The following is a 14,322-nucleotide window of genomic DNA, read 5'->3' as shown; positions in this document are numbered from 1 at the left end:
GTTGACATGCCATTGTGTGCGTCTCTGCATCTGGATTAAACAACCATGCCCAACACATCAAACGTGTTCCTGTTAGCAAGAAGCCCCCCTCCAGCCAATATGACCCTTTATAATTTATGCTGGGTAATGTAGGAGTGACATAGTAACATTCACTATGTACTGGGTAACCCGTGGCACTGGTAGCACTTCAGTGAGACAACAAACTCTTCATCAAGTGTCTATGCACTAACTTCTCCCAGGGTATTAGCTTTCCACAACATTTTACAGTCTACTTTTGTTTATTTCATACATGCAATACAATTTCACTCCTGTGGAAAAGGTACAATGAAAAAGTACTTAAATTAACAATTTTGCGTCTTTGAAACTGTAGTTAGTTTACTATTTATCTTGGTCCCAAATAAAAGCTTGTAGCTAAACATCAAGGCAACATGAATTTCGCCCTTGCAAAAATGTTATAAAGGTTGAACGTGTACACATAACAATGTTTCGTAAAAAACGAGCAGCAGGCATATCTGGAACACAGAAAAGAAACAGCTTAATAAAGGACAGTCTCCTCAAGACACGGAGTTGAATATCTTTACATAGCAAAGTATATATACATACATATATATATGTATACGTAGATTAGATTCATTCATCGCTTTTACGTCTGAAAGAATTCATAATGGGTGTTGTGAAGTTCGTCTGTCCTGAGTCTGTATAGTAGGAATGACTTCTTGATATTGTATCAGACTGTAAAGAGTGAAGCTTTTTTGACTAAGTATCCAACTGATTGGGTGCCTAGAGGCTCAATCTAGGGCTGTGAGAAAGTAAGAGAATGGCAAGCAGAGCAGGGGCTAACTGAGGAGCTGGGAAGGGGAGCTGCGCCAGAGTGATACACCAAAGGCAGTGGACAGAGCTCCGAGGTAGCCCTAAAGGGAAGGAGGGAACTGAATAAGGGGTCAAATGAAGTTATTAGTAGCTGCACATCCAAGGCAAAGTAAAAATAGATCTTAGGCACCCTAGGATAGAGGAAAACCATGCAAAGGGGAAAGGATTTACAGACTGGGGAGATAAATTGCACTCCAAAATTAATCTTGGCCAGAACGTGAATCCTTCTAGTATGAGAGAAAGCACTAAAAAGAAATTGCTGACAAGAAACTGAGCTCACAATGCACTGTAGTGAAAAAATGGACAGGAACAAAAATAACATAACAATTAACCGCGGCGTGGATCCCGCCACGGTGCGTGGATGTGAAGAGTGGGCCAACGGACGTGCGCAACACTACCTCGCGACAGCCGTTGGCCGACGCGTGCATCGAACGGGCTAGGGTGACAAAGAGAAGAATACGTTATTTACCTTTGGTAACGCTCTTTCTGGTAGAGACTAGCTACAGTTTCCTCACTTTTTGAATATTCCCTAGGCATCAGGCTGGATCTGGAAACTTTTCAGCAGTACCTGCCAGTAGATTACGCCATTTTGCTCCGCACTGATACCATTTTGCACCGGAAATGATATGTGGAGTGTATATTGGCTAAAAGGTAGCAGTTCCAAGATCCCTTAGGCTGTCTCCCTGGGCTCAGGTAAAAGTTGCTGTATATCCAGCCAAGTTGGACAAAAAATATTACTGAGTTTACCCTTCTGGCTTCATTCTTTCTCTTTTTTTTTTTTTGTCTTTTTTTATTGAGAATCCATGAAGCATAATGAAAAAAACAATATACATAATTTAAATGAGAAAAAAGCGAGATACAATATATAAACAATACACCTGAATTGACAAATAGAAAGGTAATATACAGATCAGTTGTCGGATTACATAGCTTAGTATCTGATGAATAGTTCGTTTAAAACATCGAATAGTTACTATTTTTTAATATGAATATTGTAAATATTAAGCTGCTACAGCAAACGAAAATTAGATAAGAAGAAAATATAACAGTTGAGAACATTACCATAGCCATCGTCCTAAGGATCCTATAATCTTTCAACAATCTACAATCTGCTATCACGCCAAGCAGCCACTGGTGCCCAGATCTTCATCCCCACTTCTCTTGATTTTTTACTCTTAAATTCATAGAGAGCCGCCTCAACATTGTGTATTCCCAATAGTCTAGACAACCACATTTGGAAGGTTGGGGCCTCGGTATCTTTCCAGGCTGCTGAAATCAAAATTCTAAGTACAGCTGTAGATATAAAAATTAGAGCTTCAGTTTCAATATTTAATTTCAGTTCGCTTTGGCATCCTATAATCATGAGTGTTGGAGACAAGGTTATCTGAACATCCAACAGCCCCGTCCAGAATAATTCAATCTCTGTTTTAATTGATCCGAGTTTCTCACAGTAATAAAACATATGGACGATATCAGCAGGACTTTTACAGCATCTGGGGCAGTTACTGTTCTCCCTCTTACCCCAATCATAAAGCTTAGAGGGGGTATAGTACAAGTTAAATAGTGTTTTGAAGTGCTGAGCTCTTAAATTGGAGGAGCGTAAAAGTCTTCTATCCATTGAAAGAGCTCTGTCCAGGTCAATGTCCGGATCCTCCAATTTTGAAGCCCAAGCTGCCTCAGTTTTGCCCATGTCATCCTGGGATTCCTCCACAAACAGCCTATACACTCCATTGATTCTGAGTTTACTCCCCTTCAGATAATCCAATAAGTTACACCTCTCCCTTAAGATGATAAGAGGCCTTGTTGATCTAATTGTACTAACCACCTGAGCATATTTGTAATCGTGGTTGCCCTGGAGGGAATACCTTTGTGTCAGTTCTTCCAGGGTTCTACACTCGTCTCTTACCATAACTTGCCCGAGTGTTAGAATACCCTGTCGCTGCCAGTGTCTCCAAGACCCATCACTACTTAGGTTAGAAAAGAGGCCCGAGTTCCAGAGTGGGGTGTGGTGATTATATTTAGGGATTGCCAGTGCTTTCTGAGCTGCTACCCAGACCCCCCATATCCCTTCAAGTGTCTTGAGTCTTGACTTATTGTAATATCTTCTTTCTGTTCTCCTTAATAGTACCCCGGTAGCCTCACTTCCAAGCAGCAATTCAAATATAGATGGAATAACATCCTGTCTACTCGGGGAATTTGTGTTATTTCCCCCGGGTTCAAATAATATAGTCATCTGCGTAAGAAGACAAGACCAGTGATAGTAACTGAGGTTTGGCAGTCCCAAGCCCCCCCTTTCCTGAGGCAAATACATAAATTTCATGGATCTTCTGACCTTTCCATATTGCCACAAAAAATTCATAAAAATGGATTCTATTTCTTTGATAATTTTCCCCTCTATTTTAAAGGGGATCGACCAAAATTTATATAGCACCTTAGGGAACATGGTCATTTTAATGACATTAGCACGACCTATGATTGAAAGTTGTAATGTATCCATTCTTTTCAGATTCTCCCTCATAGATTTCATAAGGGGGATGAAATTGTCTCTAATTATCAACTCCGGCTGTGCATTGATCGTTATCCCCAGATAGACCACAGAATTAACAAATCTGGAATCTGATTTATTTATATTCTTGGAGCAGAGCACCTGCGTTTTACCCACATTTAAGCGATAACCTGATTTACTCGTAATGGCCACCACTTTGCGCATAGCCACGTCGGGGTCGGTGGTGATGACAGGCAAATCATCGGCATATGCCAAAATTTTTGTTTGAAATCCCATCGTAACTACCGGTTCAATTGCAATGTTATTAATTATTTGGCGTATTAGAGGATCAATGTACAGTGCAAATAAAATGGGTGAGCATGGGCATCCCTGCCTTGTCCCCCTCGTAATAAAGATCTTATCCGAACTCTCACCCATCATTTGAATTTTCGCGGCTGGGGTAGTATACATAGCCTGAATAGCCTTCATAAACCTTAGTCCAAACCCCCTTTCGGCAAGCACGCTCCACAGAAAATCCCATCTGACGCGATCAAAAGCTTTCTCCGCGTCTAGGAGGATCATTGCGACCTGCCCGTCCCCGGCAGCATGGATATCAAACAACGTAATAGCTCGTCTAATATGATCGGTGGTTCCCTTACCGGGAATAAAACCATGCTGCCAGGGAGAGACCAGGGTCCCAATGATCCGTCCTAAGCGGGTTGCCAAGATCTTAGCGTATAATTTATTGTCCGCGTTTATTAGAGATATGGGTCTATATGAACCCGGATTTTCCGTGGGCTTGCCCTTTTTATGAAACACCACTATATTGGTGTTCATCCATGTCTCAGGGATTGAACCTGTATTTATAACCCCATTAAAAAGATCTAACAAAAGTGTAGATGTTTCCTCCGATAAACATTTATATAATTCAATTGGTAGGCCATCGGGGCCCGCAGCCTTCCCTGCTGCCAAATCTTGTAGGGCTTCCAAGAGTTCATCCATAGTAATGGATTGTTCTAAAATTTCTTTATCACCCTGAGCCATTTTGGTCCCCAATCCTGTCCACTCGATCGTTGGTTCCTCAGTAACCGGATCTTCCTGATAGAGTGTTTGATAGTATCTTTTGAAGATATTTATGATGTCCTTTGGCTCCTCGTAGGTCCTACCTTGCTCTTCTATATGTGTAATAATATTTTTGGAGGTCGCTTGTCTAATACGTAGTGCCAGTGCTTTCCCGGCTTGTTACCCGGTCTCATACATATTCCTTCTTTGTGCTTTATATTCAGCGGCTGCTTTTTTAGCTAATTGCTTTTGTATCTCAGCTTTAATAGTACTCACTCTGTCTAAACTTTGCGTTCCCTGCCTTCCCTCGGACATATCTTTTCTGTGCTGTTCCTCAGCCACTGTTAATTTATTCATTAATTGTTCTCTCTCTAAATTGAGTTTTTTCCAATTTCGAGAAGTGTAGCTGCTGGTTTCTCCCCTTAAGGCGGCTTTATAACTGTCCCAAACAGTGTTACGCGATGTACTATATCTATTTGCGTCAAAGAAGGCCCGTGACCAATTCTTCATATGAGCTATATATGTACTATCTGTTAAAAGCTTCCTGTCAAAGGTCCATGTTCTCATTGGTTTAGCTAGTCTGTTGAGAGCTATTGTTAATAACAATGGATTATGATCTGATATTATCATGGGCAATTTGCTGATTTCTACTCTACTAATCTCTGAGGCGGAAATCATAAAATAATCAAGCTTAGAATATTTCTTGAATGGGTGTGAAAAATATGTAAAACATGAATTGCCTGGTTCGATGCTACCCCAGACATCCCTCAGACCGTGTGAGTCCATCATTGAACATACTGCCCGATACACCCGGGGTTTACGCCCGGTATATCCTGTTCCCCCTTCGAAATCTGCAGAGATATTAAAATCCCCACAGACCACTATGGGTGCTGGCCAACTTGCTAGCTCCTTCTCCATACGGTCGAAGGTATCAGGGTCGTCGCTATTAGCCCCATAGATGCAGCAAATAGTGATGCCCAGATTCATTTCACATAATGCCCACCGCCCCATGGTATCAGCCTTAAATCATTTAGCTCCCCCCAGACTGACCTTGCCAATGATAGCCACCCCCCTAATAGTAGACGTTTGGGAGGAACAAGAAAGAGTCTCGAATCCCTTTTGGTTTAACCAGTGCCTTTTCCCCCATGGTAGATGAGTTTCCTGCATACACATAATATCCATTTGTGTAAATTTACCAAATTCCTCAAGTCTTCCCCTTTTTTTCCAGTCATTTAGACCCCCTGTATTTATAGAGCAGATCCTAAGCTTTGACATACTTCTGTCTTAGGTTCTTCTTTGTACTCAGCCTTACATTTAGCATACTAAAAACACGTATGACTACATACCTTGTTACGCTTTTTAATCTCAGCCTGATTTTAATTACAGTAGTATCATGAATTCTCTTTTTTCTGTTTACACTCACCCGGCACCAACCCATCCCCCCTCTACCCCCCTTCACCACCCAGTCCCCCCCCAACCACCCATTGAGGCGTCCTGGGTCCGACCGGATCCAGGTATGGGCGTCTGTGTGATCCGTACACCAACGATCACTCTCAGTGCCTCTGGCCCCGCCATTAGAACATAAGGAAAGAGCACAAAAGCCAAGAAGGAAGAAAGCAAGGGAAAAAACAAATCTGAAAAATGAAAACCTAAGACCGTATCCTAACAATAGTTATTTTACGAATCTCCGGCAATTAATTTATCCTCAATATATATATATTTTTTTTGCTCATAATGTTTATTATTTATCCTTCCTTGCAGTGTCCGATATTTCTTGCAAGTATCCATCCGCTTGTATTTCACTATTGAAAAAGCACGTAGTTCCTTTGAAGATTACTTTCAGACGGGAAGGATTTTGTAGATAAACAGTAGCACCAACTTTTTCGAAAGGAGCGAAGAGCTGCCGCATTCTCCATCTTCTTTCGACTGTTGAATGTGCAAAGTCTGGTCTTACAAAAAAAAAAGGAATCCATTGTACTGCCGCTTGCTGATAGGCCGTGCAAGGTCGTAGATGGCTTCCCGTAAAAGAAAGTTGCCAAAATATACCAGCATTGCCCTTGGGTATTTGGTAGAGTTCTCAGTTTGTTTACGTTGTGTGAGGGGAAAGCGATGGGCCCGCTGAATTTCTTTGTCCATATCCCACGATTGCAATTCCGGAAAAGTTTTTTTCAGAAGATTACTTATATATCCCCTAGGGTCATTGCTCTCCACAGCTTCCGGGATACCAAGAAAGCGAAGGGTATTTCTTCTGGAGCGATTCTCCTGTTCTTCAACCTTGAACATTAAGTCTCTAATGATCCCTTCTTGAATTTTTTCTTGCTTTTGAAGGCAGGCAACATCTTTCTATAAATACTCAGTACGAGTTTCTAGAGATACCATCCTTTCCGATATCTCAGTGCAGGTGCTGCCTACTTTGTTAACCACCCCTTCTAGCTTCTGGATGGCGGCATGATTCCTTTCACTGTCTTTCTTTATATCCTTGTGGAAGTCTCTGATAGTAGTCAGGATATCTTTTGAAGAAGGCTCACCCACGTTCCCTTTTCTTGCAGCAGATCCATGTTGTGATTGATTGCCGCTCCCATTTAAGTCCTCTTCCCTATACTGAGCCTGTACGACTTCATCAGAATTGTTGGATTTGTTCCTGCTTTTACTGACTAGCCGAGTGAGGCTTCCTTGGTCTGAGCTTTTTTCAAGGTTTGACTTTTTGAGCCTTTGGTTCCTTACTCTCCTTTTTTCAAATTTTTTCCCCTCGGGGTATTGCCTTGATCTGAAGTGCTAGATTTCTTAGCGTCTAAGGAGTCAGTACCTTCGGGTGTTGAACCTCGATCCAGATTAATGTCATCATCGCTAATCTCACTTGTTGTAGATAGTCCGGTCTCATATATATCTGCATCCGATCCCTCAGATGGATTTTCCACTTCAGATTGTAGTAATTTCACAATAGAGGGATTACGTAAGGAACTAGGACACTCATTATAGCCAGGTTGCGTTAAAAAAGATTTAACCGATGTTTCAGGGGCTGGTTCCAGAAGTGTCATCATATTCTCCTCATTCTTAGATGATAATTCAGCCATTGCTGAGTGTTTTGAAACATTTTTCCCCTTCCTTGGGTATAGGGCTAAAGATACTGGATATACTGGGCTGAAGTGTACTGGCTTGTTCGGTAGCTTTAGCATTTGCTTTCAGATTCTTAATAGTTTGGAGTCGCTTAGCTTTTTTGCCATTAACTCTACATCATCATTTACTTGAATGCATTTCTCCTTTTCTTTATCCTTTCGTTGAAGTTTCTCTTTTTCACCAGGACATTTTTTATTTCTTTCTTTGATTTTTTCATTTTCAGTTTCCATCTCTTTATCTTTATTTTTGTCTCTGTCTTTGTCTCTGTTTTTATTTTGGTCTTTGTCTTTTCCTTTTTCAGGACTTTTCCCTTTTGATGTATCTTTTTCTTTATCTTTCTCTCTCCCTTTCCCTTCTTCTCGTAGTTTATTTTTAATTTCCTTTGCCTTGGCTCCTTGAGTTTCTGGTCCCTTTGTCTCTAGTCGTTTATCTGTGTTTTTATCTGCGTTTTTATCCATCGTTTTGCATAAGTCAACAACACTTTCAAGCTCCGGTGTAGAAGCATCTCCGCCTATATTCCTAGAAGATGTCGTTGAGTTGCTTAAATCCCTTGATAGTTCCAGTGTATTCTCCACTTTTTTTCCTGGGTTGGTCTCACTGTGCTTTATTGGCCCAGTTTGCTCCTTCTGAAGGCTCGACCCTGACACTGAAGTTGACACTCCAGCTCTTGCTCCAGGGACCGAGTCTTCCATGACTAATCTTTTATTAAATGTCTTACCTAACCCAAAAGTTTCAATAAAAGGTGATGAGCTGCTGAGCGGAGAGGCTGTGGTAACTGCTTCTGCTTGATCCTTGCTTTTTATCGCTTTCCACACACCTCGCCCTCCCTTACACCCTCCCTTATGCAATTTTACATGGATAGGGATCCGTAACCATGATTGTACTTCGTGTTCTCGAGGTGAGTTGTATATGCAATTTATCACACTTATGATACGATGACCACCAAGCACGATCTGAATTGCCACTTTCACCAGTTGATGCCTAATAGAGCCAAATGTAGACTGTATATGTTCATTTATAGATTGGGTTTTTACTTTCAATCTCTGCTTCTGCGTCTGTCTCAGCTGTCCAAGCGAGTTTTTATTCTTTGCTGGCCCCACTCTCATTGCAGACAACTGGGAAAATATTAAATCAGCACTAATCAGCTCTAATCGCTCAGTCACTCACCACAGTGCTTGTTGTATCCTGTTTTTTTTTTTCAAACAAACTACCACTCTACTAAAAGTATTAGCTATCTAATAGTTTAGTTCGGTTCAGAATAATAAGGGAATTCAGGGTATTAAATGAAGGCTGGTTTCGCCCCGTTTATCCAGTCAATTAAGGTCCCTGCAAAACAAAAAAAAAAAAAGAAAAACTGTAGGACGAGGCTGAGTAGCTGCTGAGGAGTACACTGATTGGGATTTTTTTTTTTATCCTCGCGTCTTTTCTTTAAAGACTCGCCGACTCCCACGAGACAAGTGATGTCCGTTCCCCCCCACAAGGCAGAGAGGAGAGAACACAGGATCTCCACACCGGGCAAAACCGGGAGTGAGGAGTGAAATGCCGAGCGAAAGCCCTGAATAATGTAGTGTAGAATGCCGTAGGCACAACACGATGCTTGACCCTGAAGATTGTTCGTGTCCACGACCACCAGACTACTGCCGTATCGTCGGCATCAGGGACACACTCATACCGATTATGGTGAATACCGGCAAAGCCATGGCACTGGGAGAAATGGGAGTGAGCGATGGGAGCTGCAACTGTCCCTCACGCCGCCTCACCTCGAGTCTCAGTCTCAGTCCACACCGCCTCCACACCGCCTCCCTCGTCTCACCTCACCTCACCTCTTATCTCAGGCCGCTTGAATCCTTCCTCCTTTCTCCTTTTCCTCCTCTGCCTGTCTCCGACACGAGACACCGATCGGCACTTGCAGTTGCAGCTCACCCCCCCAGAGAGACGCTCTGCGGGTCAACAGGTCAGTGAGTCTGTGGGTCTGTGGGTCTACTCACAGTATGTCAATACAGGTTTCTCTCTGAAGGACTCCGTCACCCCTCCAATGCCGAACACAACACCATTATGCTCTATTCGTCCGAGACCCAGAGAGAACCGCTACTCCGAAGCACTTCTCTCTCGCTTCCTCCCGGGGCACCAGAACAGAGTCAGGAACAGAATCTCATCAAGACCGCTCCGTAAAAAGGTCTCCACGCTTTTTTTTTCCACTTTTTCCGCCTTGGCTAAGTAGAATTCATCCAGTTCCTCATACCATTTCTTTAATCAACATGGCTCGATTCTCAGTTTAGCTTATCAGAGCCATTAGAAAAAAAAACACACAGCAGGAGCACAGAGTCTGTGAGAGTGATACAGCAGCGTCCTCTCACTCAGGCGCCATCTTGCCTCCTATACCTGATAAAAAAAAAAATTAAAAAAAAAAAAAAAAATTCATTCTTTCTCTGTGTTTTTATTCACACCATATTTTTTCATATATCGATGGAAACTTCATTTCCCAAAATGCAATATATCCATATATTTGACATTCATATATGTTCTCTTCCCTCTCAATGCATTTCGGCTGTATCCACCACCATGCGATTAAAGTGAATAAAACGAAACAGATGAGGGTTAAAAAAAATGTGATCCTGGCTGAGTCTCCACGAGTCGTGTGAAGCTTCCTACGTACATTCAATGAACATCATTCGTACCTGCAGCCCATACGAACTCATTGGAATTAAACGTCAGCTTCTTCAAATTAATGCGAAAATTGAGATGACGCCATTTTTTCGATAACGTCATAACTGAACAAAGGACAAAAGAAGATCAACTCAAAGGATTGAGAACTACCATAAGTCATAAAACTTTGGATCTGTTTGAAAAGTTAGTCAAACAAGACATATCTAAACTAAATGCAAATAAGAGAAACAAACTCAAGAACTTCACGGTCAAGGAATTTGGCATAGTACGATCCATTGCCAACAATAACGAAGTAACTTGCCAGAAAGCAGATAAAGGGGGTGCCCTAGTTTTATTAAAGAGATCATATTATGAGGAACAAGTGAAAAGTCACCTAGAGGATGAGAACATCTATATGAAATTGGACTTCAACCCGACCATGGAAATAATAATAATAATAATAATAATAATAATAATAATAATAATAATAAAATCAAACATAAACTAGAAAAGATTGTACAGAAAGCAGTGGATGACGGGGTGATTCATGAAAAGGTTAAAAAATATCTAATCCAGGATAATCCCGCAAGTTCTAGTTTTTACATGGTACCTAAAGTACATAAGGATCCACTCAGACCCCCATGTCGTCCAATAGTATCTACCAGGAGAAGCGTGTATGAACCAGTAGGAAAATTTCTAGATAGATACTTGCAGCCTTGCGTGGTAAAAGCAAGATCTTTTTTAAAAGACACCACAAGACAACATGAAAGTGTTCCTGATGGAGCTATTGGAATTTACACTCATGCATAACTATTTCAAATGGAAGAACGCCTGGTACCTACAGAAGAGTGGTACATCCATGGGTAATTGCGAAACACCAATATACGCGAATATTTTTATGAGTGATTTCGAAGACAAACACATTCTGGAGAACAAAAATTGGAAAGCGCAGACATCACTATATTTGCGTTTCATAGATGATATTTTCATCATATGGAGAGGCTCAAAGGACACATTAACATCTGAAATCACCCAATTGAATACCATAGATGAAAGAATCCAGTTTACCTTTGAAATTCAGGAGAACACCATCCACTTTTTGGACGTAGAGATCACTAAGAAAGACTCAGGTCTTGAAACCAATCTTTAAAGAAAACCAACCGACAGAAACAACATTTTAAATTACGAAAGTTTTCATCCTCAACCACTCAAGCAACACTTACCATACTCCCAACTATTAAGGGTCAAGAGTGTCGTCTCGGAACCCAACAAGCAAACAGAACAAATTGAACAGATGGTAATCCGCTTCAAACAACGAGGATATCCAGAAACTCTACTGAAACAAGCCATAGATCGGACAGATAAAAAAAACAGAGGAGATTGTTTGATATCACAGCCTATCACCAAGGATCATAGAATTACTGTTGTGAGTAAATATTCCAACATGAGTTGCCATTTAAAAAAAATAATAAAAAAACATTGGAGCCTACTCAAGATGGAACCAGACTTCAAAAACATTTTCGAACAAGAACCATTGTTCGCATACACCAGGTCTAAAAACCTAGGAGAAATGTTGAAACACCCTAATAAAAGAACTGACACCAAACAATATAGTGGTACCACACCGTGTTGGAACTGTAACAACTGCCACAGGGTTTCATCACCCATCCTATGAAAAGGCACAAAATTCAATTACAAGTGAATGCCACGTGTGACCCAACTAACATTATCTATATGCTCAAGTGTCCCAGCGGGAAAGCATATATTGGCCAAACTGAACGCAAACTGAAAGTCAGACTTAATGAACATAAAAGTAACATTCAAACCAAAGTGATTAAGTCCACGGTGGCCACCCACTTCATAGAGGCAAAACATCACATAAGCCAACTCAAAGCATGTGTTTTGGAAATTGTCGAAAGGGCAGAAGGAGTTGATCATAGGAATAACCTATTGAAAAGAGAGAACTATTGGATTTACCATTTGAACACTTTGAACCCCAGGGTTTAAATGAAAGAGTTGAGTTCTTATGTTATTTATAAACTTACAGATGTTCTCACAGACATTCAAACTACATTTCACATGCCTATCGGACTACTGGCATGTAGCTATAAGACTTAAGTACATATTTAAGTTAGAATGAATTCCCCGTATTTTTACCTGCATTTTATAGTTTAACATATGTTGAAGTTCTAGGCTTAATTTCATATCAATGTTAGAATGAATCCCTCGTATTTTTACCTATATTTCATTGTTTAATACATGCGTATAATATGCATTAACACAGTCATATGGACGTCGTAACGGTTAGGCACTGTATATATTTAGTGATCCTTCACATTGAGCACCAGTACGCATGCATACTGTTCTTGAACTAACACCATGGTTCCCGTGAACACATTTTTTTGCGGCCTCATAAATTTATTCACACATAGCGCAGCAGTCGCTTTAACCAACACTCCGCTATCAGGCGCTAACACGTAAATACGCCGGAGTACGTCATTTAACTGAGACCCATGTGACAGTCATTGCATGATCAGCGCGATGAGGGGAGACTTTCTTCGCGTTTCAGTAAGCACCAACAAACCCGTTAACATACTCTGCATTTCAGAGTTAAGCATACGTGCGATAAATGTTAACTAAGCGCCGCTCTCATAGCAAGCCAGAGTGAGATTGCTAACAGCGATATAGCGCACAATAGAAACGGCCGCATGGCCACTGAAAGGCCATTACACGGGGAGCATCGAGTATACGAATGAAGCATGGAAGACTTCCTTTGCGTTTCAGTAAGCACTAACATATTCGCTAACACTATCTGTATTTCAGAGTTTATTAGACGCGCAATAAAATATCAACTAAACGCAGCTTTCACAGCACGTCAGACAGAGATTAAACACAGCGATATAATGCACAATAGAAACGGCTGCATTTTTACTAAAAGAGCACCACACGCGGAGCATTGAACATACGTAGGAAGCTTCACACAACTAGTGCAGACTCAGCCAGGATCACATTTTGTTTAACCCTCATTTGTTTCGTTTTATTCCCTTTAATCGCACGGTGGTAGATACAAACCGGACACTATTTAGTAAATACACTGCATTTGATTTATTTCTCAGATACTCCCCTGATGAAGGCTATCGCAGCCGAAAATCATTGGGAGGGAAGAGAACATATATGAATGTCAAATATATGGATATTTTGCATTTTGGGAAATGAAGTTTCCATCGATATATGAAAAAATATGGTAAAAACACAGAGAAAGGAGAGGAGGAGCTACGCTAGCAACCAAGATGGCCGCATAAGCTCCCAGCTCCGTCGACCTCCGTCGCTAGCTAAATAATCCTGCTATTTATCCTGACTTTGCGCCCAACCTCCGTATGGCTGAAGAGTTGCAGATCCTAATGGTGCGTTGCAGAGACTTTTGCCGGCTCGAATGATGGAGTTATACCGAGCTTCATTTTTCGGCCTAGCCCAGTGTGTGAGCCGGGGCCTCGAGTACTGACCCAGCCGGGTTTCAGTTGAATAACATCTGCCTAGACTTGGGCAGAGTCCGGTCTTTCGAAGTGGAGGTCATCCTTGCCCGATTCTGACGGCGGTCGAGTGGTCTGGTTGATGATAATGGATCAGCGACAACAATCGTCTGTGGCTGTGGGCGGGGGTCCCTTTCCCGGAGACCTTGCACCGGCCCCCGGGTCTGACGGGCTGGGGTCCCCGCTTGCTGCGGTGGAGTAAAAATTGTCGAATTGATAGGTCGCCCTCCGTTGCCGTCCGCGCCGCTCTTGTCTGTTCCCCCGGAGTTGTCCGGACCTCCGGGATAAAGGACTTTGTTTGAGATCGAGCGTGAGGAGATGGATCGGACGGAGAGTGCGTTGTCACTGAGAACTGTCGGGGCACTTCACTATCAAGTGGACGCCATCATCCACAAAATGATCGCTGGGGTTGAGACTAGATGTTTGAGACCGGACTCTGACCCTTTGCCAGCCCTGAAACGAGTTGAGTTTCCCGCAAAGCAGGTCTTAACTGAGGAAGAGGGCCCCGTGCAGACAAAAGAATTGATGCCCTTGATCAACGCTCGAGTAAAAACTTGCGAGCTCGAGATTTCTGAAAGCTTCTTACTCCCAACGGTATGGACGCTTGAGATG

The 14,322-nt window shown here is 41.9% G+C and overlaps 1 protein-coding gene across 2 annotated transcripts in view; it reads right to left on the bottom strand.

Moving 5' to 3' along the window:
* CEP104 (centrosomal protein 104) overlaps positions 1–14,322 on the bottom strand; it is a 577,612-nt gene that overhangs the window by 243,379 nt on the left and 319,911 nt on the right. The gene's annotated exons all lie outside the window — the stretch shown is intronic.

This window comes from Lissotriton helveticus, chromosome 5_1 (assembly GCF_964261635.1).
Source record: "Lissotriton helveticus chromosome 5_1, aLisHel1.1, whole genome shotgun sequence".
Taxonomy (NCBI): domain Eukaryota; kingdom Metazoa; phylum Chordata; class Amphibia; order Caudata; family Salamandridae; genus Lissotriton; species Lissotriton helveticus.
The sequence above is the reverse complement of the archived record's forward strand: the minus strand, read 5'-3'. Positions and strand labels throughout refer to the sequence as shown.